General features: G+C 47.1%; 1 protein-coding gene across 4 annotated transcripts in view; it reads left to right on the top strand.

The window, feature by feature from the left end:
• The window catches only part of FIRRM (FIGNL1 interacting regulator of recombination and mitosis), a 926,412-nt gene that overhangs the window by 556,326 nt on the left and 346,293 nt on the right, over nucleotides 1-23,793 (top strand). The gene's annotated exons all lie outside the window — the stretch shown is intronic.

Genomic DNA, 23,793 nt, shown 5'->3' with positions numbered 1-23,793 from the left:
AAGTACCTGTATATTGTTCTGTAGCTTTTTCTTGTGCATATTTATAACTTTATCTTTAATTTTCTTAGAATGCTCTGTCTTCATTTTCCAAAATTTACTGCAGATTCACAGTGTGACCAAACACTATTTTTATTAGGGGCTCTTTTATCCCTAAATCTTAACCTTTTAATGATTTACAGGTCCAGTAGAAGCTACTGTAATTGAAAGCCAATTGTTAAGGGGGTTACTCACGGAGCGATATTCTAAGCAATCTGACTAGATTGCTTAGAATATCAGCCTGATCGCTCCATGAGTACACTGCTGTATAGTGTACTCATGCAGCCCCGTGCATCGCTATCGCTGCTGCTAGATTGGCCTGCATGCAGGCCAATCTAGCGGGTCGCTCACTTCACCCGCTGGGTGAAGTGAGCGGCCGCCCGTCTCCCCCCGCACGCTCAGCACAGATCGCGCTGTGCTGAGCGGCGGGAGAGATGTGTGCTGAGCGGTTTGCTCAGCACACATCTCTCATGCATCGGCCCATGGGTACTGGGCTTTAGTCTAACATCTGTCATCTGTGTAAACTTTGACATTTTACAGCACAGGGGTTGCATACTTCTGCAACCAGCTTTTTTCAGTTTTTATGTTTTTATTTTTTTACAAATAATCTGCAGACCGACAATGAATTATGAGTTTAAAAATGTAAGTGCCTGCTGGTTCACAATAAAAAATATACTCTGAAACAACCTGTGCAATTGTAATTTGATATACAGACATTGGGGCATTTTTAGGGGATTAAGGGCCTTATTCACGTTTGTTAGAAAACCCAAAAAAATAGCAATTGCGCAAAACCATGTTGCACTGCAGGAGGGGCAGATGTAACGTGCAGAGACAGTTAGGGCTGATTCACACTGGCAGTTTAGCGCCGGCTGGCAAAATACCGGATGGCGTTTTGCCGCGGCTGTCCCGCAGAGACGCATGCTGAGTAATGTGTCAATTCACACAGCACTGCCCCGGCACTGTTGCTGGCTTGCAGCCGGAAATATCCACTGAAAAGTCCGGCTGCCAGGCCAGGGCCGTGCTGTCCTTGTAAGCAGTGAACAGTGTGTGTGTGTGTGTGTGTGTGTGTGAATGAGAGCTTTCACACACAACGTTTTTTTGTCCAACTGCTGCTGCGTATGCGCACAGCATTAAACACGGCTCAAAGCCGTTGTGTGTAAAAGTTTGTCCGCCTTTTTGCCATCCGGTGAAAACCGGTGTGTGTGAAACAGCCCATAAGGGCCCTACACACTTGCTGATTTGGCCGATTTTGATGACCAACGATATTTTCTCTTACGTACTAGAGGATGCTGGGGTCCATTTAGTACCATGGGGTATAGACGGGTCCTTTGGGAGCCACTGGCACTTTAAGAATTTAATAGTGTGGACTGGCTCCTCCCTCTATGCCCCTCCTAGCAGACTCAGTTTAGAAAATGTGCCCGGAGGAGCCGGTAACAGCTAGGGGAGCTCCTAGGAGTTTTTCTAGTTTTATTATTTTTCTAAGAGTTGTTAGGTACAGGAAGGCTGCTGGCAACAGTCTTCCTGCTTCGTGGGACTTAGTGGGGGGGGACTAGGAACCAACTCTTGAAGTTAATGGTTCTCTATCTCCGCTGACAGGACACTGAGCTCCTGAGGGTGCTGATCGCAAGCCCACGAGGCGACCACTCACTCCTGCAGCACGGCTGCCACCCCCAGAAGAAAGAAGAGTGGTGAGTTCAGCGCCGGCGGCCTGGTTAGCGGGTCGCCGGTGGGAATGGCGGCACAAGGGTGGGAGCACAGCTGACAGGCTGCGCTCTATGAAGGCTCAACAACATTTCTATGTAGATGCGGCTGAGGGGCATCCTGGGCAAGCACGATCACCCTAACACTGGTAAAGCAGCTAACAGGGGCTAATCCCGCTGTTAGCACTAAAGACCTCAGGCCAGTATAATCATATTGTGTGTGGGAAGCCACGCGCCATTACAGGGGGCGGGACTTCTCAGAGCTGATCCAGCACTCACCAGCGCCATTTTCTCCCTGCAGAACGCTGAAGCACGCTGACAGGGAGCGCTGACCCTCCACATCACTCCAGTTACTGCGGTACCAGGGATTTATAGACAGGGGGGGAGAGTGTAGTTTGTACTATTTAACCCAGGCATGTCCAAACTGTGGCCCTCCAGCTGTTGTGAAACTACATATCCCAGCATGCCCTGACACAGTTTTGCTGTCAGAGAATGCTAAAGCTGTGTCAGGGCATGCTGGGATGTGTATTTTCTCAACAGCTGGAGGGCCGCAGTTTGGACATGCCTGATTTAACCTATTAAGGTTATTTAGTCTGCACTGGGATTTTATCATAATAACTGCTTGCTGGGGTGCTGTGTGGTTGGCTCCTTATACTCTGTGACTGACTGAAGGTACTCTGGGGGAAACTGTCTGACATTTTCCTTTGTGTGTGTGTGTATGTGTATTTATCCACATTACCATGTCTAAGGGCTCTGTATCATGTGCTGCAGAGTGTGTATCTTCTCCTGAGGAGTCTATCCCATGTACTCAGGACTGCAATGTGCTTTCCCAACCTTCCGAATCCGAACCCCCATGGGTGGATTCTTTAAGGGGAATGATAGCCCAGATTTCATCAAGGATGCCACATAATGAGAAAGAGACGCAGTTTTTGAGAAAGTCTGTAGAGGGTATGCAGCATTCAGCTCCTACTTCCTCAAATACCCCACCTATATACCCTAAAAAGCGTACACTTGTCCAAATAATGCAAGTTGACACTGATACCGACTCTGATACTGGGGACAGTGATGGGGATATGCATGGGGGGGATGCATCCCTTGCTAAGGGGGTGCAGCTGATGATTGAAGCCATTAGGGATGTTTAGCATATTACTGAGAAGGTTCCTGTGCCGAAACAGGACTCTCTTATTTTACGGAAAATAAGAAATCCTCCCTCACCTTCCCGGCATCTAAAGAGCTAACCTCTTTATTTGAAAATCCTGGGCAAACTCAGAGAAAAAATTCCAGATCCCTAAAGAATTCTCATTGCTTTTCCTTTCCCTGAAGAGGACAGAAAGAAATGGGAAAACCCACCTATAGTAGACGCTTCTGTATCTAGCTTGTCTAAAAAGGTGGTTTTACCTGTCCCTGGTTCAAGCGCCCTAAAAGAGCCGGCTGACCGCAAGATTGAGACTACGCTCAAATCGCTATACACTGCTACAGGTGTGGCTTTAAGGCCCACTATTGCTTGTGTGTGGATTTCTAAAGCCATAGTAAAGTGGTCAGGCACATTACTAGAGGACTTAGATACTATGGATAGGAGTGACATTGATTTGTTTTTGCGTCACATACAGAATTCTGCTGGGTTCATGGTGGAGGCCATGAAAGACTTTGGAATGCTGAATGCAAGGGCTACTTCCATGGCAGTCTCAGCACGTAGAGAACTCTGGCTACGCCAATGAACTGCGGATGCAGAATCTAAAAAAAGTGTGGAGAACCTACCCTTCACAGGTCAGGCTCTGTTTGGGGACGCATTGGATGCGTGGATTTCCACGGCAACTGCGGGTAAGTCAACCTTTCTTCCCTCAGCAGCTCCACTGACTAGGAAATCGTATCCTTCGTCCACACTGCAGTCCTTTCGGACCGCAAAATTTAAAACAATCCAAATCCCCTTCCACTTTTTTTTGAGGTGGTCGGGGAAAACCCAAAAAACCTGCACCAACAGGTTCTCAGGAACAGAAACCAGGTTCTGTTTACTCAAAATCTTCAGCATGACGGTGGACCTCCCCGTCTGGAGATCGGGCAGGTGGGAGCGAGACTAAAAAATTTCAGTCACATCTGGGCGTCATCAGGCCTAGACCCCTGGGTGACAGACATTGTTACCCAGGCCTACAGACTGGAGTTTCAGGAACTCCCACCTCACAGATTCTTCAAATCAGGCTTACCTGTTTCGCTGACAGAAAGTGCTATCCTACAGGAAACTATTAAAAAATTGGTATAAACAGATGTTATTGTCCCAGTATCACCTCACCTACACCACAAGGGTTATTACTCAAACCTCTTTGTGGTGCCGAAACCGGATGGTTCGGTAAGGCCGATTTTAAACCTAAAGTCATTGAACCCCTACTTAAGGGAATTCAAATTCAAGATGGAGTCTCTGAGAGCGGTGATCTCAGGTCTGGAGGAGGGGGAATTCCTAGTATCCCTGGATATCAAGGATTCGTACTTTCACATTTCGATCTGGCCACCTCACCAGGCTTATCTCAGATTTGCGCTGCTGGATTGTCACTATCAGTTCCAGGCACTGCCGTTTGGCCTCTCCACAGCACTGAGAGTGTTCACCAAGGTCGTGGCAGAGATGATGCTACTCCTCCGCAGGCAAGGAGTGAACATAATTCCATATCTGGACAATCTCTTGATAAAAGCATCTTCCAGGGAGAGGTTGTTGCAGAGTATTGCTCTCTCAACTTGACTACTCCAGGATCATGGTTGGATTCTGAACCTTCCAAAGTCACATTTGGAGCCGACAAGGAGACTGCCCTTCCTGGGGATGATACTCGACACGGAAGTGCAGAGGATGTTTCTACCGGTAGAGAAAGTGTTGGTGATCCAATCAATGGTACGGGATGTCCTGAAGCCAGCCCGGGTATCGGTTCATCAGTGCATTCGCTTTCTAGGGTAGATGGTAGCCTCTTACGACGCTCTTACGTACGGAAGATTCCATGCGAGGTCCTTCCAACTGGATCTCCTAGACAAATGGTCGGGATCACATCTTCACATGTTGCAGCGGATACACCTGTCGCCGAAAGCCAGGATTTCCCTCCTCTGGTGGCTGCAAACTTCTCACCTACTCGAGGGCCGCAGGTTCAGGATTCAGAATTGGATCCTTCTAACCCCGGATGCAAGTCTCAGAGGTTGGGGAGCAGTCACCCAAGGGGAAAACTTCCAAGGAAGGTGGTCAAGTCTGGAATCCATCCTTCTGATAAACATTCTGGAACTAAGGGCCATATACAATGGCCTTCTACAAGTGGCACATCTTCTGCAAGATCAGGCCATACAGGTTCAGTCGGCCAATGTAATAGCAGTGTCCTACATAAACTGACTGGGCGGAACGAGAGCAAAGCGGCAATGTCAGAGGTACAGTAACAAGAATCCTCCTCTGGGCAGAAAAGCAAGTGGCGGCGCTATCAGCAATCTTCATTCCAGCAGTGGACAACTGGGAAGCGGACTTCCTCAGCAGACACCATCTCCATCCACCCGGAGGTGTCCGCCGAGGTGACAAGCCGTTGGGGCGTACATCAGGTAGACATGATGGCCCCTCACCTCAACAAGAAGCTTCACAGGTACTGTTCTAGGTCGAGAGACCCATAGGCAGTGGCGGTGGACGCACTGGTAACTCCGTGGGTGTTCCAGTCAGTGTATGTGTTCCCTCCACTTCCGCTCATCCCAAGGATTCTCATGCTCATTAAAAGAACAAGAGTTCAGGCGATCCTCATTGCTCCGGACTGGCCAAGACGGGCTTGGTACACGGATCTTCTGGAATTACTGCTGGAATATCCAAGGCCTCTTCCTCTTCGCGAGGACCTTCTCCTACAGGGGCTTTTCGCCTATCAAGACTTACCGCGGCTACGTTTGATGGCATGGAGGTTGAACACCAGATCTTAGCTCGGAAAGGCATTCCGAAAACGGTCATTCCTACCCTGATACAGGCTAGGAAGGGAGTAATGTCAAAACATTACCATCGGATTTGGAAAAAGTATGTGTCTTGGTGTGAATCCAAGAAGTTTCATGCTTTGGAGTTTCAACTGGGATGGTTTCTCCTCTTTCTGCAAGCAGGTGTGGATGTAGGCCTACGCCTGGGCTCCATAAAGGTCCAGATTTCGGCCTTGTCCATTTTCTTCCAGAAACAATTGGCTGCTTTCCCTGAGGTTCAGACATTCTTGAAAGGAGTTCTGCACATCCAACCACCCTTTGTGACTCCTACGGCACCTTGGGATCTTAATGTGGTGCTGCAGTTCCTGCAATTGGATTGGTTCGAACCTTTGCAGGAGTTGGATGTCAAGTTTCTTACTTGGAAGGCGGTCACACTGTTTGCATTGGTATCTGCTAGACGTGTGTCAGAATTAGGGGCATTGTCATGCAAGAGCCCCTATTTGATTTTCCATGAAGATAGGGCTGAGCTCAGAACGCGTCAGCAGTTTCTTCCAAAGGTTGTGTCAGCTTTTCATATCAACCAACCTCTTGTTGTGCCAGTGGCTACTGACTCCTCAATTACCTCAAAGTCCTTGGATGTGGTGAGGGCTTTGAAAATGTATGTGAAGAGAGCCTCTCGTCACTGGAAGTCGGACGCTTTGTTCGTCCTTTATGATCCCAACAAGGTTGGGTGTCCTGCTTCTAAGCAGACGATTTCTCATTGGATCAGGTTTACTATCCAGCATCCTTATTCTACGGCAGGCTTGCCGTGTCCAAAATCTGTTAAGGCCCACTCTACTCGTAAAGTAGGTTCTTCCTGGACAGCTGCCCGGGGTGTCTCGGCTTTACAGCTTTGCCGAGCAGCTGCTTGGTCAGGGTCGAACACGTTTGCTAAGTTCTACAAGTTCGATACTTTGGACTTTGAGGACCTAAAGTTTGGTCAATCTGTTCTGCAGGAACCTCAGCACTCTCCCTCCCGTACTTGGAGCTTTGGTACATCCCCATGGTACTAAATGGACCCAAGCATCCTCTAGGAAGAGAAAGTAGGATTTTAATTACCTACCGGTAAATCCTTTTCTCGTAGTCGCCTAGTGCTTAGTATTCCCGCATTTTTACTTGGTTCATTATTGTTGTTTCAGCCGTTGCTGAATTGTTCCAAGTTGGTTAGCTTGGCTTTCCTTTTTTGTTATGTGTAAGCTGGTGTGAATCTCACCAATATCTGTGTATTTGCTTCTCTTGAAGTATGTCCGTCTCCTCGGGCACAGTTTCTAGACTCAGTGCAAACAAAGGGTAGGGTGATGTGCAAACTGCGCAATCTGGTCAGCCTTGGAGAACCAGTTACCCAATTAAGTGTTTCTCCCAAATCACCAGAGTACAACTATGTAAAAAGGAGTGTGTAACAGTAATCGACAAGGCGCCTCAGATATAGGATGTATAAAATTCACATGTACATTCCTTGTTGACGGATGACAATTCCTCCTTTGCAAAGAGATCCTCCAATAGTGATCAACAGCACATGTAGAGAGAACAGAATCTCATCATGTGTAGTAATAACATTTAATAATTCATCACAGATCACAATAAAACAATTGACATACAGTGTTTAAAATAAAAATGAAGAAGTCCCCCTATATTCCTGTGCAATGGAAAAGAGGGGAGCGTAATTACCAGAAGGTGTTGAGAACTGTTGAGAAAGCAGTTCTCAAAATACGTGTGTTAACAGTCACCAGTGTTAGGTTCCTGGTGCTCAGAACAAGGGAGATGTTGCGTAGTGAGTACAGAGCACCAGAACGTGACGCTGAAATAAGGTGTGGTGTGGAAATAGCCCCTAGCACCCTACCTCCATTGTTTCACCCGTGTGGTCAGTTCACGCCTGAGTGACTATGGTTTCTTGGGCCCACGGCAGCCGCGTTTGAAGGGCGGATTAGGTCTGCCCAACTCCGATGCCCCCAGGTCTTAGAGTGAGACAAGGCGTGAACCGAGACAGGATAATAAAAAGGGGACCTCTAACTAAAGCAAACAGAAGGCTAGGGGCTACTAACAACCCTAAAACTAAATATATGTGCGGCACGCCGCCAAAGGAAAAGAAAAACAAAGGAAATGCTGTCCACTCGCCGACACAATACTGTTGTGTACCGGCGGTGACAGCATAAGCAGAACCCTCTGCAAAACACCAGTAACAAAATATAACCAAAGAATACTGCGGCCTAGGTCGACGGACGCGGCAAAGCCGGTACTCACGAAACCGGTACAAATACTGGCAAACGGACAGGAACCCCCAATGTAGCCGACACAGACTCTCAGAACCGGAGGACAGGCAGAATCCCAAACGACAGACCGGTGGACACCAAGAAGCCAGATACTCGACCAGGCACAGACAAAGCCACAGGACTTCTGGACAGGAACGCTTCACGGCAGGACACGGGATCAGACACGGGAACCGACACTGGAAGCAGCTAGACAGACACTGCTAGACAGGAGCTCAGGAACTGGCAGGGACTAGCTCAGAACTCAAGAACTCTGGAAATATCACCAGTGTCTGTGCATTGCACTGGGCCAGAATATAACAGAGTCTTAATTAATTATCTCGTGCAGCTGCCCTGCTGCACAACTGAGAGGTGCAATCAATAGACAGGTGAGGCTGAACACATGGGAACAAGCTGCAATCACACAGACTCCCCACCGGCAGCAAACAAGAGTCTTCTCAAACCAGAGCAACGGGAAATCCTGGCCTGCAAGACCACTATAAACATAGAATAGGAATGAACCACTACCTGTGGTTCATAACAACCAGGTGTCCCCCCGGGTGGGTAATCTGGGATTTTCCTTCGGGCAAAGCAGCTCCAGAGTCTCCAGTCCCACACAGAGACAGCGGGGTACCCCTCCTGTGGCAGCCAACGCGTTTCAACCCTTAAGCCGTGGGTCTTTGTCAAGGCAATGACCTGTATGTCTCATTTCCAGTAATTTAAACTGACTGTCCAATGAAAATCCTCCACACACAGCTGATTGTCAGTAGTCCAAAATGCTGTGTCACAGGTTGCCATGACAACCAGAACCACAATCACACCCATTGGTCAAGAACCTGCAGTGTCATCTCCCCCAACACGACACCCACATACTCCCACTGCTACATCACTTCCAGGTACAGCCCCTTGTGTGAATACATCCAGAGGGTGGGAGCATCTAGTTGCTGTGGTCCCGCTCTGTCATTTCCTGTGATAGAGGTACTGCAGCCGAAGGTAAAGCATTGACTCTAATTGCCCGATACGTCACTTCCGGGTCATTGAAGTGAAGGGGAAATGACGAAAATGATGTTCTTATGTTCTCTACAGCAGAAGGGGAGACAGCTATAGAAACCAGTAGCAGCATATCAATAAAGGTTTCAAATATCATATAGTAGCAGCATATCAACTCAAGATAAATATATAAAAAATTCAAATATATGTAATAGTTAAAATCGATAGCAGCATATTTAACAGAAGCTTGAAAAGTTTTTAGCAGATGACATTATTCCAAGGGGTTTGAGGATTGAAAAGAAAGCCTCCTTCACCACAGCATCAGATAAATTCAGAGAAGAGTGGGATCGCATTTTAAATGAATGCTCCTTCTCTTTAATGAATTTAATTATTGGGGAAAGAAAGAAAGAGTTGATACAATTAGACAATGAAATAAAAAAATGTAAGGACCTTATCATTCAGTTTTCCGATGTAGCGGACTATAAGTCACTAGACGCTAAGATTGAGGTTACTATTAAGAAAAATGAAAAAACCTTGGTAGAGAGAAAAATCTGAAAATGTATTTGGGACAAAAAAGAGTCAGATAACGTAGAGGAAGATGATGACAATTCCGAAACTTCCTTTAGAGAGAATACAGAGAATGATTTAGGATTACGGGACCATACTACAAAGAAATTAAGAGTAAGGGAAGATTCCCCTAAAGGTAGAGGGGGTAATAGCAGATGGGATCATTACCCAGGAGAACATCAGACATATCAATTTAGGTATAGAAATAGAATACCACCATATAGGTCGAATTTCGTACCTAATTTGAGATTTAATAAAGATAGAGAAAGGAAAAGAGAATGACCAATAGATAGACATGGGAGATTTAGAGAGGAGGGAGAAAGAAGAGACCATTTCAATAGAGAACCCCAATACAAACAAGGAATAGATATGAAGTTTTACAACATGAAGGCAACAGACAGCATTTTTTAGGGAGTGGGAGGAGGGACAACAGATAGAGATGAAGCATAAAAGAATACATAGAGGTGTAAGGGGGGGGGGGGAGTAAGAAAACGCAAGGGGAAAGCAACAAAAAAGCATAAAAGTATACACCCTGCACAAGATGCCCCCGTCACTTTACACACAGATGACGATGAAGGAAGGAATTATAGTGAAGATACAGCTTCTAAAATAGAAAGTGAAGTGAATAGTGAACCCAAAGGAGTTATGATTTTTAACATTAGCTCTCATCAGCTTACCTGTCATGAAAGAAATGTCCTTGAAAAAGGACTTAAATATGCACCAGCCACTTTTATTAATAAATTTGACACATTTGTCAATATACATAAATTTATACGTAAATTATGTATTACATTTTTTTCCTTAAGTAAGGACACCAATGAAGTAGCTGCACCCGTTAGTCCTGCGAGAACCCCTTTCAAACCCCGTTCGGTGTTCTTCCCCACACATTTAAAGGGCAACTTTATCGAAACTTTTAGCGAATTAGTACAGGAAGACCTCAGGAATATTAAACCCACAGGTATTAAGTCCAACATAACCTTCAAAGAAAGATAAGCACTTAAAGATCTCCAGGACAATCAGGGAATAACCATCAAACCGGCCAATAAAGGCGGTGGGGTGGTTATAATGAATAAAGAATGCTATATGAAAGAAGTAGAAGAACACGTGGGGGATAAAAAATACCTATGGGAAATTAAGATCAGATTCCACTAGGAGAGTTATTTATAGTTTACAACTACTTATAAAAAAATATGAAGATCTTGGGAGTTTAGAGGAAAAGGAAATAAAAATTTTTAATAAACCATAATCCAATCACCCCTGCTCTTTACCTTTTACCGAAGGTGCATAAAGATGTTAACCATCCACCTGGGAGACCTATCGTCTCCGGGATAGACTCTGCTACTGCAAATTTATCTGAGTATATAAAAAAATTTTCTCCAGCCCCTGGTGTTAAACAATTTGTCACATTTAAAAGACTAACAAAGGAAACCCAGAAATGATTTCCAGAAGAAAAAAAGTCCCTTTGTGGAGCACTCTTTTGTGTGTATAATTAGCGATTTAATAAAACATAACTTTCTCTATCGTCCTAGTGGATGCTGGGGTTCCTGAAAGGACCATGGGGAATAGCGGCTCCGCAGGAGACAGGGCACAAAAAGTAAAGCTTTTTCCGATCAGGTGGTGTGCACTGGCTCCTCCCCCTATGACCCTCCTCCAGACTCCAGTTAGATTTTTGTGCCCGGCCGAGAAGGGTGCAATCTAGGTGGCTCTCCTAAAGAGCTGCTTAGAAAAAGTTTAGCTAGGTTTTTTATTTTACAGTGATTCCTGCTGGCAACAGGATCACTGCAGCGAGGGACTGAGGGGAGAAGGAGTCAACTCACCTGCGTGCACGATGGATTGGCTTCTTGGCTACTGGACATCAAGCTCCAGAGGGACGATCACAGGTACAGCCTGGATGGTCACCGGAGCCGCGCCGCCGGCCCCCTTGCAGATGCTGAAGTCAGAAGAGGTCCAGAATTGGCGGCTGAAGACTCCTGCAGTCTTCTAAAGGTAGCGCACAGCACTGCAGCTGTGCGCCATTTTCCTCTCAGCACACTTCACACGGCAGTCACTGAGGGTGCAGGGCGCTGGGAGGGGGGCGCCCTGGGAGGCAAATGAGTACCTATAAAGGCTAAAAATACCTCACATATAGCCCTAGAGGCTATATGGAGATATTTAACCCCTGCCTAATTTTTCTAAATAGCGGGAGACGAGCCCGCCGGAAAAGGGGCGGGGCCTATCTCCTCAGCACACGGCGCCATTTCCTCTCACAGCTCCGCTGGTCAGGACGGCTCCCAAGTCTCTCCCCTGCACTGCACTACAGAAACAGGGTAAAACAGAGAGGGGGGGGCACATTTATGGCGATATTTTGATATAACAAAGCAGCTATAAGGGAGCACTTATTATAAGGCTATCCCTGATATATATATAGCGCTTTTGGTGTGTGCTGGCAAACTCTCCCTCTGTCTCCCCAAAGGGCTAGTGGGTCCTGTCTTCATTAGGAGCATTCCCTGTGTGTCTGCTGTGTGTCGGTACGTGTGTGTCGACATGTATGAGGACGATATTGGTGTGGAGGCGGAGCAATTGCCAAATATGAGGATGTCACCCCCTAGGGAGTCGACACCAGAATGGATGCCTTTATTTATGGAACTACGGGATAGTGTCAACACGCTAAAGCAGTCGTTTGACGACATGAGACGGCCGGACAATCAATTAGTGCCTGTCCAGGCGACTCAAACACCGTCAGGGGCTGTGAAACGCCCTTTGCCTCAGTCGGTCGACACAGACCCAGACACAGGCGATGACTCCAGTGGTGACGGTGACGAATCAACCGTATTTTCCAGTAGGGCCACACGTTATATGATTTTGGCAATGAAGGAGGCGTTACATTTAGCTGATACTACAGGTACCACTAAACAGGGTATTATGTGGGGTATGAAAAAACTACCTATAGTTTTTCCTGAATCAGAAGAACTAAATGACGTGTGTAATGAAGCGTGGGTTGCCCCTGATAAAAAGCTGATAATTTCAAAGAAATTATTGGCATTATACCCTTTCCCGCCAGAGGTTAGGGAGCGCTGGGAAACACCTCCTAGGGTGGACAAGGCGCTAACACGCTTATCTAAACAAGTGGCGTTACCCTCTCCTGAGACGGCCGCACTTAAAGATCCATCAGATAGGAGGATGGAAAATATCCAAAAAAGTATATACACACATGCAGGTGTTATACTACGACCAGCTGTAGCGACTGCCTGGATGGGCAGTGCGGGGGTAGTTTGGTCAGAGTCCCTGATTGAAAATATTGATACCCTGGACAGGGACAATATTTTACTGTCGTTAGAACAAATAAAGGATGCATTTCTTTATATGCGTGATGCACAGAGGGATATATGCACACTGGCATCACGGGTAAGTGCTATGTCCATTTCGGCCAGAAGAGCTTTATGGACGCGACAGTGGACAGGCGATGCGGATTCAAAACGGCATATGGAAGTTTTGCCGTATAAGGGGGAGGAGTTATTTGGAGTCGGTCTATCAGATTTGGTGGCCACGGCTACAGCCGGGAAATCCACCTTTCTACCTCAAGTCACTCCCCAACAGAAAAAGGCACCGACTTTTCAACCGCAGCCCTTTCGTTCCTTTAAAAATAAGAGAGCAAAGGGCTATTCATATCTGCCACGAGGCAAAGGTCGAGGGAAGAGACAGCAACACGCAGCTCCTTCCCAGGATCAGAAGCCCTCCCCGGCTTCTACAAAAGCCTCAGCATGACGCTGGGGCTTCTCAAGCGGACTCGGGGACGGTGGGGGGTCGTCTCAAAAATTACAGCGCGCAGTGGGCTCACTCGCAAGTAGATCCCTGGATCCTGCAGATAATATCTCAGGGATACAGGTTGGAATTAGAGACAGATCCACCTCGCCGTTTCCTGAAGTCTGCTTTACCAACGTCCCCCTCCGAAAGGGAGACGGTGTTGGAAGCCATTCACAAGCTGTACTCTCAGCAGGTGATAGTCAAGGTACCTCTTCTGCAACAAGGGAAGGGGTATTATTCCACTCTTTTTGTGGTACCGAAGCCGGATGGCTCGGTAAGGCCTATTCTAAATCTGAAGTCCTTGAACCTGTACATAAAGAAGTTCAAGTTCAAAATGGAGTCACTCAGAGCAGTGATAGCGAACCTGGAAGAGGGGGACTTTATGGTATCCTTGGACATCAAGGATGCGTATCTCCACGTTCCAATTTACCCCTCACACCAGGGGTACCTCAGGTTCGTTGTACAAAACTGTCACTATCAGTTTCAGACGCTGCCGTTCGGATTGTCCACGGCACCTCGGATCTTTACAAAGGTAATGGCCGAGATGATGATTCTTCTTCGAAGAAAAGGCGTATTAATTATCCCATACTTGGACGATCTCCTAATAAGGGCGAGGTCCAGAGAACAGCTAGAGATGGGATTAGCACTGTCTCAAGAAGTGCTAAAACAGCACGGGTGGATTCTGAATATTCCAAAATCCCAGTTAATGCCGACAACTCGTCTGCTGTTCCTAGGGATGATTCTGGACACGGTTCAGAAAAAGGTTTTTCTCCCGGAGGAAAAAGCCAAGGAGTTATCCGAGCTTGTCAGGAACCTCCTAAAACCAGGAAAGGTGTCTGTACATCAATGCACAAGAGTCCTGGGAAAAATGGTGGCTTCTTACGAAGCAATTCCATTCGGCAGATTCCACGCAAGAATTTTCCAAAGGGATCTGTTGGACAAATGGTCAGGGTCGCATCTTCAGATGCACCTGCGGATAACCCTGTCTCCAAGGACAAGGGTGTCTCTTCTGTGGTGGTTGCAGAGTGCTCATCTATTGGAGGGCCGCAGATTCGGCATACAGGATTGGATCCTGGTGACCACGGACGCCAGCCTGAGAGGCTGGGGAGCAGTCACACAAGGAAGAAACTTCCAGGGAGTATGGACGAGCCTGGAAACGTCTCTTCACATAAACATTCTGGAACTAAGAGCAATATACAATGCTCTAAGCCAGGCAGAACCTCTGCTTCAGGGAAAACCGGTGTTGATCCAGTCGGACAACATCACGGCAGTCGCCCATGTGAACAGACAGGGCGGCACAAGAAGCAGGAGTGCAATGGCAGAAGCTGCAAGGATTCTTCGCTGGGCAGAGAATCATGTGATAGCACTGTCAGCAGTGTTCATCCCGGGAGTGGACAACTGGGAAGCAGACTTCCTCAGCAGACACGATCTTCACCCGGGAGAGTGGGGACTTCATCCAGAAGTCTTCCACATGCTGGTAACCCGTTGGGAAAGACCAATGGTGGACATGATGGCGTCTCGCCTCAACAAAAAACTGGACAGGTATTACGCCAGGTCAAGAGATCCGCAGGCAATAGCTGTGGACGCGCTGGTAACGCCTTGGGTGTACCAGTCGGTGTATGTGTTTCCTCCTCTGCCTCTCATACCAAAAGTATTGAGAATTATACGGCAAAGAGGCGTAAGAACGATACTAGTGGTTCCGGATTGGCCAAGGAGGACTTGGTACCCGGAACTTCAAGAGATGATCACGGAAGATCCGTGGCCTCTACCTCTAAGGAGGGACTTGCTTCAGCAGGGTCCCTGTCTGTTTCAAGACTTACCGCGGCTGCGTTTGACGGCATGGCGGTTGAACGCCGGATCCTAAAGGAAAAAGGCATGCCGGAAGAAGTCATTCCTACTTTGATTAAAGCAAGGAAGGAAGTAACCGTGCAACATTATCACCGAATTTGGCGAAAATATGTTGCGTGGTGCGAAGATCGGAGTGCTCCGACGGAGGAATTTCAACTGGGTCGATTCCTACATTTCCTGCAATCAGGATTGTCAATGGGTCTCAAATTGGGATCTATTAAGGTTCAAATTTCGGCCCTGTCGATTTTCTTTCAAAAAGAATTGGCTTCAGTCCCTGAAGTCCAGACCTTGTTAAGGGAGTGCTGCATATACAGCCTCCTGTGGTGCCTCCAGTGGCACCGTGGGATCTCAATGTGGTTTTGGACTTCCTAAAATCTCATTGGTTTGAACCACTAAAAAAGGTGGATTTGAAATATCTCACATGGAAAGTGACCATGCTTCTAGCCCTGGCTTCTGCCAGGAGAGTGTCAGAATTGGCAGCTTTATCTTACAAAAGCCCATATCTGATTTTCCATTCGGACAGGGCAGAACTGCGGACTCGTCCGCATTTTCTCCCTAAGGTGGTGTCAGCATTTCATCTGAACCAGCCTATTGTAGTGCCTGCGGCTACAAGTGACTTGGAGGACTCCAAGTTACTGGACGTTGTCAGAGCATTAAAAATATATATTGCAAGGACAGCTGGAGTCAGAAAATCTGACTCGTTGTTTATATTGTATGCACCCAACAAGATGGGTGCTCCTGCGTCTAAGCAGACGATTGCTCGTTGGATCTGTAGCACAATCCAACTTGCACATTCTGTGGCAGGCCTGCCACAGCCTAAATCTGTAAAGGCCCACTCCACAAGGAAGGTGGGCTCATCTTGGGCGGCTGCCCGAGGGGTCTCGGCATTACAACTTTGCCGAGCAGCTACGTGGTCAGGGGAGAACACGTTTGTAAAATTTTACAAATTTGATACTCTGGCTAAGGAGGACCTGGAGTTCTCTCATTCGGTGCTGCAGAGTCATCCGCACTCTCCCGCCCGTTTGGGAGCTTTGGTATAATCCCCATGGTCCTTTCAGGAACCCCAGCATCCACTAGGACGATAGAGAAAATAAGATTTTACTTACCGATAAATCTATTTCTCGGAGTCCGTAGTGGATGCTGGGCGCCCATCCCAAGTGCGGATTATCTGCATAAATTGTACATAGTTATTGTTAACTAATTCGGGTTATTGTTGAAGGAAGCCATCTTTCAGAGGCTCCGCTGTTATCATACTGTTAACTGGGTTTAGATCACAAGTTGTACGGTGTGATTGGTGTGGCTGGTATGAGTCTTACCCGGGATTCAAAATCCTCCCTTATTGTGTACGCTCGTCCGGGCACAGTACCTAACTGGAGTCTGGAGGAGGGTCATAGGGGGAGGAGCCAGTGCACACCACCTGATCGGAAAAAGCTTTACTTTTTGTGCCCTGTCTCCTGCGGAGCCGCTATTCCCCATGGTCCTTTCAGGAACCCCAGCATCCACTACGGACTCCGAGAAATAGATTTATCGGTAAGTAAAATCTTATTTTTATTCACTCTTGTTAAAAAACTAACTAGACATGAACATACAATACAAGTACAATGCGCTCACCAAATAATAATGGTAGTGGTGGTATTTTTAAAGCATCAAACGGGTAAATACATGTAACACATCAATACACCAATTGTTAAACTTTAATTATAAAACTTTAGATGCTATTTCATAATCATCTCCAGCTAATGGTACCCTTGAAACGAATCTTAGTGAATTAAACATTTTTCATACAGTTCATTCATAGGCTATCTGTTTATGATAACATATATTAAATCCTAAACAATATGCCGCAGGTGCTGCATTAAAACATGATACCATGATTTACATAAAGCCACATAAATAAATCATAACTCATGCTCCCAATGATCAGAGAAAATTATCATCCTGAACATATGACTTTAAAAATTATTATGCAAGCTACCCAGAAAGCCAAATATCTGCATTAATGGTTATTTCTTATAACAGTTACTCTCATAGCCTGGCTTCCATGCCCTCTGCCTTGTATAAGTGTCAGATATAAGTTTCAGTGCTCTAAAATAGGATAGAAAGAGACAGCGTGAAGATATGCCGCCTCTTCTGCTGCCGCCGTCTTCCGTGAGCGGACGGGGGTGAGACCGGGACAGGCAAACGCTGATCACGAAACGGGAGATACAGTGATAAGCCCTTACTCCTCCGTTTGCGGTGTTAGATGGCCCTGATTACACTAGGCATCGCAGGGACCAAATTTGCCACCGGGAGGAGGGCAGACACCGAAATTAATAAGACAGAGACACAATTCACGTGTTAAATACTATAATAATTAATTAATCTAATACTGTTTGTGTCAATGGAATTGGTTCAATACAGACCACGCTATAAGTGTCTAGACTGTATCACAAAAATAAATTAACTGTACTGAGTAACAATACATGGAGAAATTTACTGTCTCATCTAACCTAGTGCATTGGATTGGATTGATTAATGAGCAACACAGTATCCCTAGCATGCACGGATTCAAATAAATAACCGGTAGATTGAGAGATAGGGACAGCGTGGAAATCTGCAGCCCCTTCTACTGCCTCCGTCTTCAATGAGCGGACGCAGGTGAGAGCGGAGCTTGCAGCACGCTGGCCGGAGAGAGAGATACGGTGCGGCCCCGTCTCCCATGTGCAGTGTTTGGTAGCCCTGGTTACACACTGCTTAGCTTACGGCGGGGCCGCACACCGTATCTCTCTCCGGCCAGCGTGCTGCAAGCTCCGCTCTCACCTTTGTCCGCTCATTGAAGACGGAGGCAGTAGAAGGGGCTGCAGATTTCCACGCTGTCCCTATCTCTCAATCTACCGGTTATTTATTTGAATCCATGCATGCTAGGGATACTGTGTTGCTCATTAATCAATCCAATCCAATGCACTAGGTTAGATGAGACAGTAAATTTCTCCATGTATTGTTACTCAGTACAGTTAATTTATTTTTGGGATACAGTCTAGACACTTATAGCGTGGTCTGTCTGGAACCAATTCCATTGACACAAACAGTATTAGATTCATTAATTATTATAGTATTTAACACGTGAATTGTGTCTCTGTCTTATAAATTTCGGTGTCTGCCCTCCTCCCGGTGGCGAATTTGGTCCCTGCGATGTCTAGTGTAATCAGGGCCATCTAACACCGCAAATGGAGGAGTAAGGGCTTATCACTGTATCTTCCGTTTCGTGATCAGTGTTTGCCTGTCCCGCTCTCACCCCCGTCCGCTCACGGAAGACGGCGGCAGCAGAAGGGGCGGCATATCTCCACGCTGTCTCTTTCTATCCTATTTTAGTGCACTGAAACTTATATCTGACACTTACACAAGGCAGAGGGCATGGAAGCCAGGCTATGACAATAACTGTTATAAGAAATAACCATTAATGCAGATATTTGGCTTTCTGGGTAGCTTGCATAATAATTTTTAAAGTCATATGTTCAGGATGATAATTTTCTCTGATCATTGGGAGCATGAGTTATGATTTATTTATGTGGCTTTATTTAAATCATGGTATCATGTTTTAATGCAGCACCTGCGGCATATTATTTAGGATTTAATATATGTTATCATAAACAGATAGCCTATGAATGAACTGTATGAAAAATGTTTAATTCACTAAGATTCGTTTCAAGGGTACCATTAGCTGGAGATGATTATGAAATAGCATCTAAAGTTTTATAATTAAAGTTTAACAATTGGTGTATTGATGTGTTACATGTATTTACCCGTTTGATGCTTTAAAAATACCACCACTACCATTATTATTTGGTGAGCGCATTGTACTTGTATTGTATGTTCATGTCTAGTTAGTTTTTTAACAAGAGTGAATAAAAGTTATGTTTTATTAAATCACTAATTATACACACAAAAGAGTGCTCCACAAAGGGACTTTTCTCTGACGTCCTAAGTGGATGCTGGGGACTCCGTCAGGACCATGGGGAATAGCGGCTCCGCAGGAGACGGGGCACAAAATTAAAAGTTTGACCACTAGGTGGTGTGAACTGGCTCCTCCCCCTATGACCCTCCTCCAAGCCTCAGTTAGATTTTTGTGCCCGGCCGAGAAGGGTGCAATCTAGGTGGCTCTCCTAAAGAGCTGCTTAGAATAAAAGTTTGTTAGGTTTTTTATTTTCAGTGAGTCCTGCTGGCAACAGGCTCACTGCAACGCGGGACTAAGGGGAGAAGAAGCGAACTCACCTGCGTGCAGGATGGATTGGGCTTCTTAGGCTACTGGACACTAGCTCCAGAGGGACGATCACAGGTACAGCCTGGATGGGTCACCGGAGCCGCGCCGCCGGCCCCCTTACAGATGCTGAAGAGAGAAGAGGTCCAGAAATCGGCGGCTGAAGACTTCCCAGTCTTCTTAAGGTAGCGCACAGCACTGCAGCTGTGCGCCATTGCTCTCAGCACACTTCACACCGCGGTCACTGAGGGTGCAGGGCGCTGGGGGGGGCGCCCTGGGCAGCAATGTAATTACCTTTACTGGCTAAAAATACATCACATATAGCCCCTGGGCTATATGGATGTATTTAACCCCTGCCAGGATTACAGAAAAAAACCGGGAGAAGAGCCCGCCGTGAAGGGGGCGGGGCCTATCTCCTCAGCACACAGCGCCATTTTTCCCACACAGATCCGCTTGTGGGAAGGCTCCCAGGCTCTCCCCTGCACTGCACTACAGAAACAGGGTTAAAACAGAGAGGGGGGGCATATTTTGGCGATATTAATATATATTAAGCTGCTATAAGGGAAAACACTTACTATAAGGTTGTCCCTGTATAATTATAGCGCCTTGGTGTGTGCTGGCAAACTCTCCCTCTGTCTCCCCAAAGGGCTAGTGGGGTCCTGTCCTCTATCAGAGCATTCCCTGTGTGTGTGCTGTGTGTCGGTACGTGTGTGTCGACAGGTATGAGGACGATGTTAGTGGAGGCGGAGCAATTGCCTGTAATGGGATGTCACCCCCTAGGGAGTCGACACCGGAATGGATGGCTTTATTTATGGAATTACGTGATAGTGTCAACACGCTACAAGGTCGGTTGACGATATGAGACGGCCGGCAAACCAATTAGTACCTGTCCAGGCGTCTAAAACACCGTCAGGGGCTTTAAAACGCCCATTACCTCAGTCGGTCGACATAGACACAGACACGGACACTGACTCCAGTATCGACGGTGAAGAAACAAACGTATTTTCCAGTAGGGCCACACATTACATAATCACGGCAATGAAGGAGGCGTTACATATTTCTGATACTACAAGTACCAAAAAAAAAGGGTATTATGTGGGGTGTGAAAAAACTACCCGTAGTTTTTCCTGAATCAGATAAATTGATTGAAGTGTGTGATGAAGCGTGGGTTAACCCCGATAAAAAACTGCTAATATCTAAGAAATTATTGGCATTATACCCTGTCCCGCCAGAAGTTAGGGCGCGTTGGGAAACACCCCCTAGGGTGGATAAGGCACTCACACGCTTATCAAAACAAGTGGCGTTACCGTCTCCTGATACGGCCGCCCTCAAGGAACCAGCTGATAGGAAGCTGGAAAATGTCCTAAAAAGTATATACACTCATACTGGTGTTATACTGCGACCAGCGATTGCCTCAGCCTGGATGTGCAGCGCTGGGGTGGCTTGGTCGGATTCCCTGACTGAAAATATTGATACCCTTGACAGGGACAGTATTTTATTGACTATAGAGCGTTTAAAAGATGCGTTTCTATATATGCGTGATGCACAGAGGGATATTTGCACCCTGGCATCAAGAGTAAGTGCGATGTCCATTTCTGCCAGAAGATGTTTATGGACACGACAGTGGTCAGGTGATGCGGATTCCAAACGGCACATGGAAGTATTGCCGTATAAAGGGGAGGAGTTATTTGGGGTCGGTCTTTCGGACCTGGTGGCCACAGCAACAGCTGGAAAATCCACCTTTTTACCCCAACTCACCTCTCAGCAGAAAAAGACACCGTCTTTGCAGCCTCAGTCCTTTCGTCCCCATAAGGGCAAGCGGACAAAAGGCCAGTCATATCTGCCCCAGGGTAGAGGAAAGGGAAAAAGACTGCAGCAGACAGCCTCTTCCCAGGAACAGAAGCCCTCCACCGCTTCTGCCAAGTCCTCAGCATGACGCTGGGGCCTTACAAGCGGACTCAGGTGCGGTGGGGGGTCGTCTCAAGAGTTTCTGCGCGCAGTGGGCTCACTCGCAAGTAGACCCCTGGATCCTACAGGTAGTATCCCAGGGGTACAGATTGGAATTCGAGACGTCTCCCCCTCGCAGGTTCCTGAAGTCTGCTTTACCAACGTCTCCCTCCGACAGGGAGGCGTATTGGAAGAAATTCACAAGCTGTATTCCCAGCAGGTGATAATCAAAGTACCCCTCCTACAACAGGGAAAGGGGTATTATTCCACACTATTTGTGGTACCGAAGCCAGACGGCTCGGTGAGACCTATTCTAAATCTGAAATCTTTGAACACTTACATACAAAGGTTCAAATTCAAGATGGAGTCACTCAGAGCAGTGATAGCGAACCTGGAAGAAGGGGACTATATGGTGTCTCTGGACATCAAGGATGCTTCCCTTCATGTCCCAATTTGCCCTTCTCACCAAGGGTACCTCAGGTTCGTAGTACAGGACTGTCATTATCAGTTTCAGACGCTGCCGTTTGGATTGTCCACGGCACCCCGGGTCTTTACCAAGGTAATGGCCGAAATGATGATTCTTCTTCAAAGAAAAGGCGTCTTAATTATCCCTTACTTGGACGATCTCCTGATAGGGGCAAAGTCCAGGGAACAGTTGGAGGTCGGAGTAGCACTATCTCGGGTACTGCTACAACAGCACGGCTGGATTCTAAATATTCCAAAATCACAGCTGATCCCAACGACACGTCTGCTGTTCCTAGGAATGTTTCTGGACACAGTCCAGAAAAAGGTGTTTCTCCCGGAGGAGAAAGCCAGGGAGTTATCCGAGCTAGTCAGGAACCTCCTAAAACCAGGAAAAGTGTCAGTGCATCATTGCACAAGGGTCCTGGGAAAAATGGTGGCTTCATACGAAGCGATTCCATTCGGCAGATTTCACGCAAGAACTTTTCAGTGGGATCTGCTGGACAAATAGTCCGGATCGCATCTTCAGATGCATCAGCTGATAACCCTGTCTCCGAGGACAAGGGTGTCTCTTCTGTGGTGGCTGCAGAGTGCTCATCTACTAGAGGGCCGCAGATTCGGCATTCAGGATTGGATCCTGGTGACCACGGATGCCAGCCTGAGAGGCTGGGGAGCAGTCACACAGGGAAGAAAATTCCAGGGAAAGTGGTCAAGTCTAGAGACTTCTCTCCACATACATATACTGGAGCTAAGGGCAATTTACAATGCTCTATGCCTAGCAAGACCTCTGCTTCAAGGTCAGCCGGTGCTGATCCAGTCGGACAACATCACGGCAGTCGCCCACGTAAACAGACAGGGCGGCACAAGAAGCAGGAGGGCAATGGCAGAAGCTGCAAAGATTCTCCGCTGGGCGGAGAATCATGTGATAGCACTGTCATCAGTGTTCATTCCGGGAGTGGACAACTGGGAAGCAGACTTCCTCAGCAGGCACGATCTTCACCCGGGAGAGTGGGGACTTCACCCAGAAGTCTTCCACATGATTATGAACCGTTGGGAAAGATCAAAGGTGGACATGATGGCGTCCCGCCTCAAAAAAAAACAAAAAAAACTGGACAGGTATTGCGCCAGGTCAAGGGACCCTCAGGCAATAGCTGTGGATGCTCTGGTAACACCGTGGGTGTACCAGTCAGTGTATGTGTTCCCTCCTCTTCTTCTCATACCCAAGGTACTGAGAATTATAAGACGGAGAGGAGTAAGAACTATACTCGTGGCTCCGGATTGGCCAAGAAGGACTTGGTACCCGGAACTTCAAGAGATGCTCACAGAGGACCCATGGCCTCTGCCGCTAAGAAGGGACTTGCTTCAGCAAGGACCCTGTCTGTTCCAAGAATTACCGCGGCTGCGTTTGACGGCATGGCGGTTGAACGCCGGATCCTAAGGGAAAAAGGCATTCCGGAAGAGGTCATACCTACCCTGGTCAATGCCAGGAAGGAGGTGACCGCACAACATTATCACCGCATTTGGCGAAAATATGTGGCGTGGTGTGAGGCCAGGAAGGCCCCCACGGAGGAATTTCAACTGGGTCGATTCCTGCATTTCCTGCAAACAGGAGTGTCTATGGGCCTCAAATTGGGGTCCATTAAGGTTCAAATTTCGGCCCTGTCGATTTTCTTCCAGAAAGAATTGGCTTCAGTTCCTGAAGTCCAGACATTTGTCAAGGGAGTACTGCATATACAACCCCCTTTTGTGCCTCCAGTGGCACCGTGGGATCTCAACGTAGTTCTGGGATTCCTCAAATCACATTGGTTTGAACCGCTCAAATCTGTGGTTTTGAAATATCTCACATGGAAAGTGACCATGCTGTTGGCCCTGGCCTCGGCCAGGCGAGTGTCAGAATTGGCGGCTTTGTCTCACAAAAGCCCATATCTGATTTTCCTTTCGGACAGGGCAGAACTGCGGACGCGTCCCCAGTTTCTCCCTAAGGTGGTGTCAGCGTTTCACCTGAACCAACCTATTGTGGTGCCTGCGG

Source organism: Pseudophryne corroboree, chromosome 9 (assembly GCF_028390025.1).
Source record: "Pseudophryne corroboree isolate aPseCor3 chromosome 9, aPseCor3.hap2, whole genome shotgun sequence".
NCBI classification, from domain to species: Eukaryota; Metazoa; Chordata; class Amphibia; order Anura; family Myobatrachidae; genus Pseudophryne; species Pseudophryne corroboree.
Note: the sequence above shows the minus strand (reverse complement) of the source record. Positions and strands in the feature narration are given on the sequence as shown.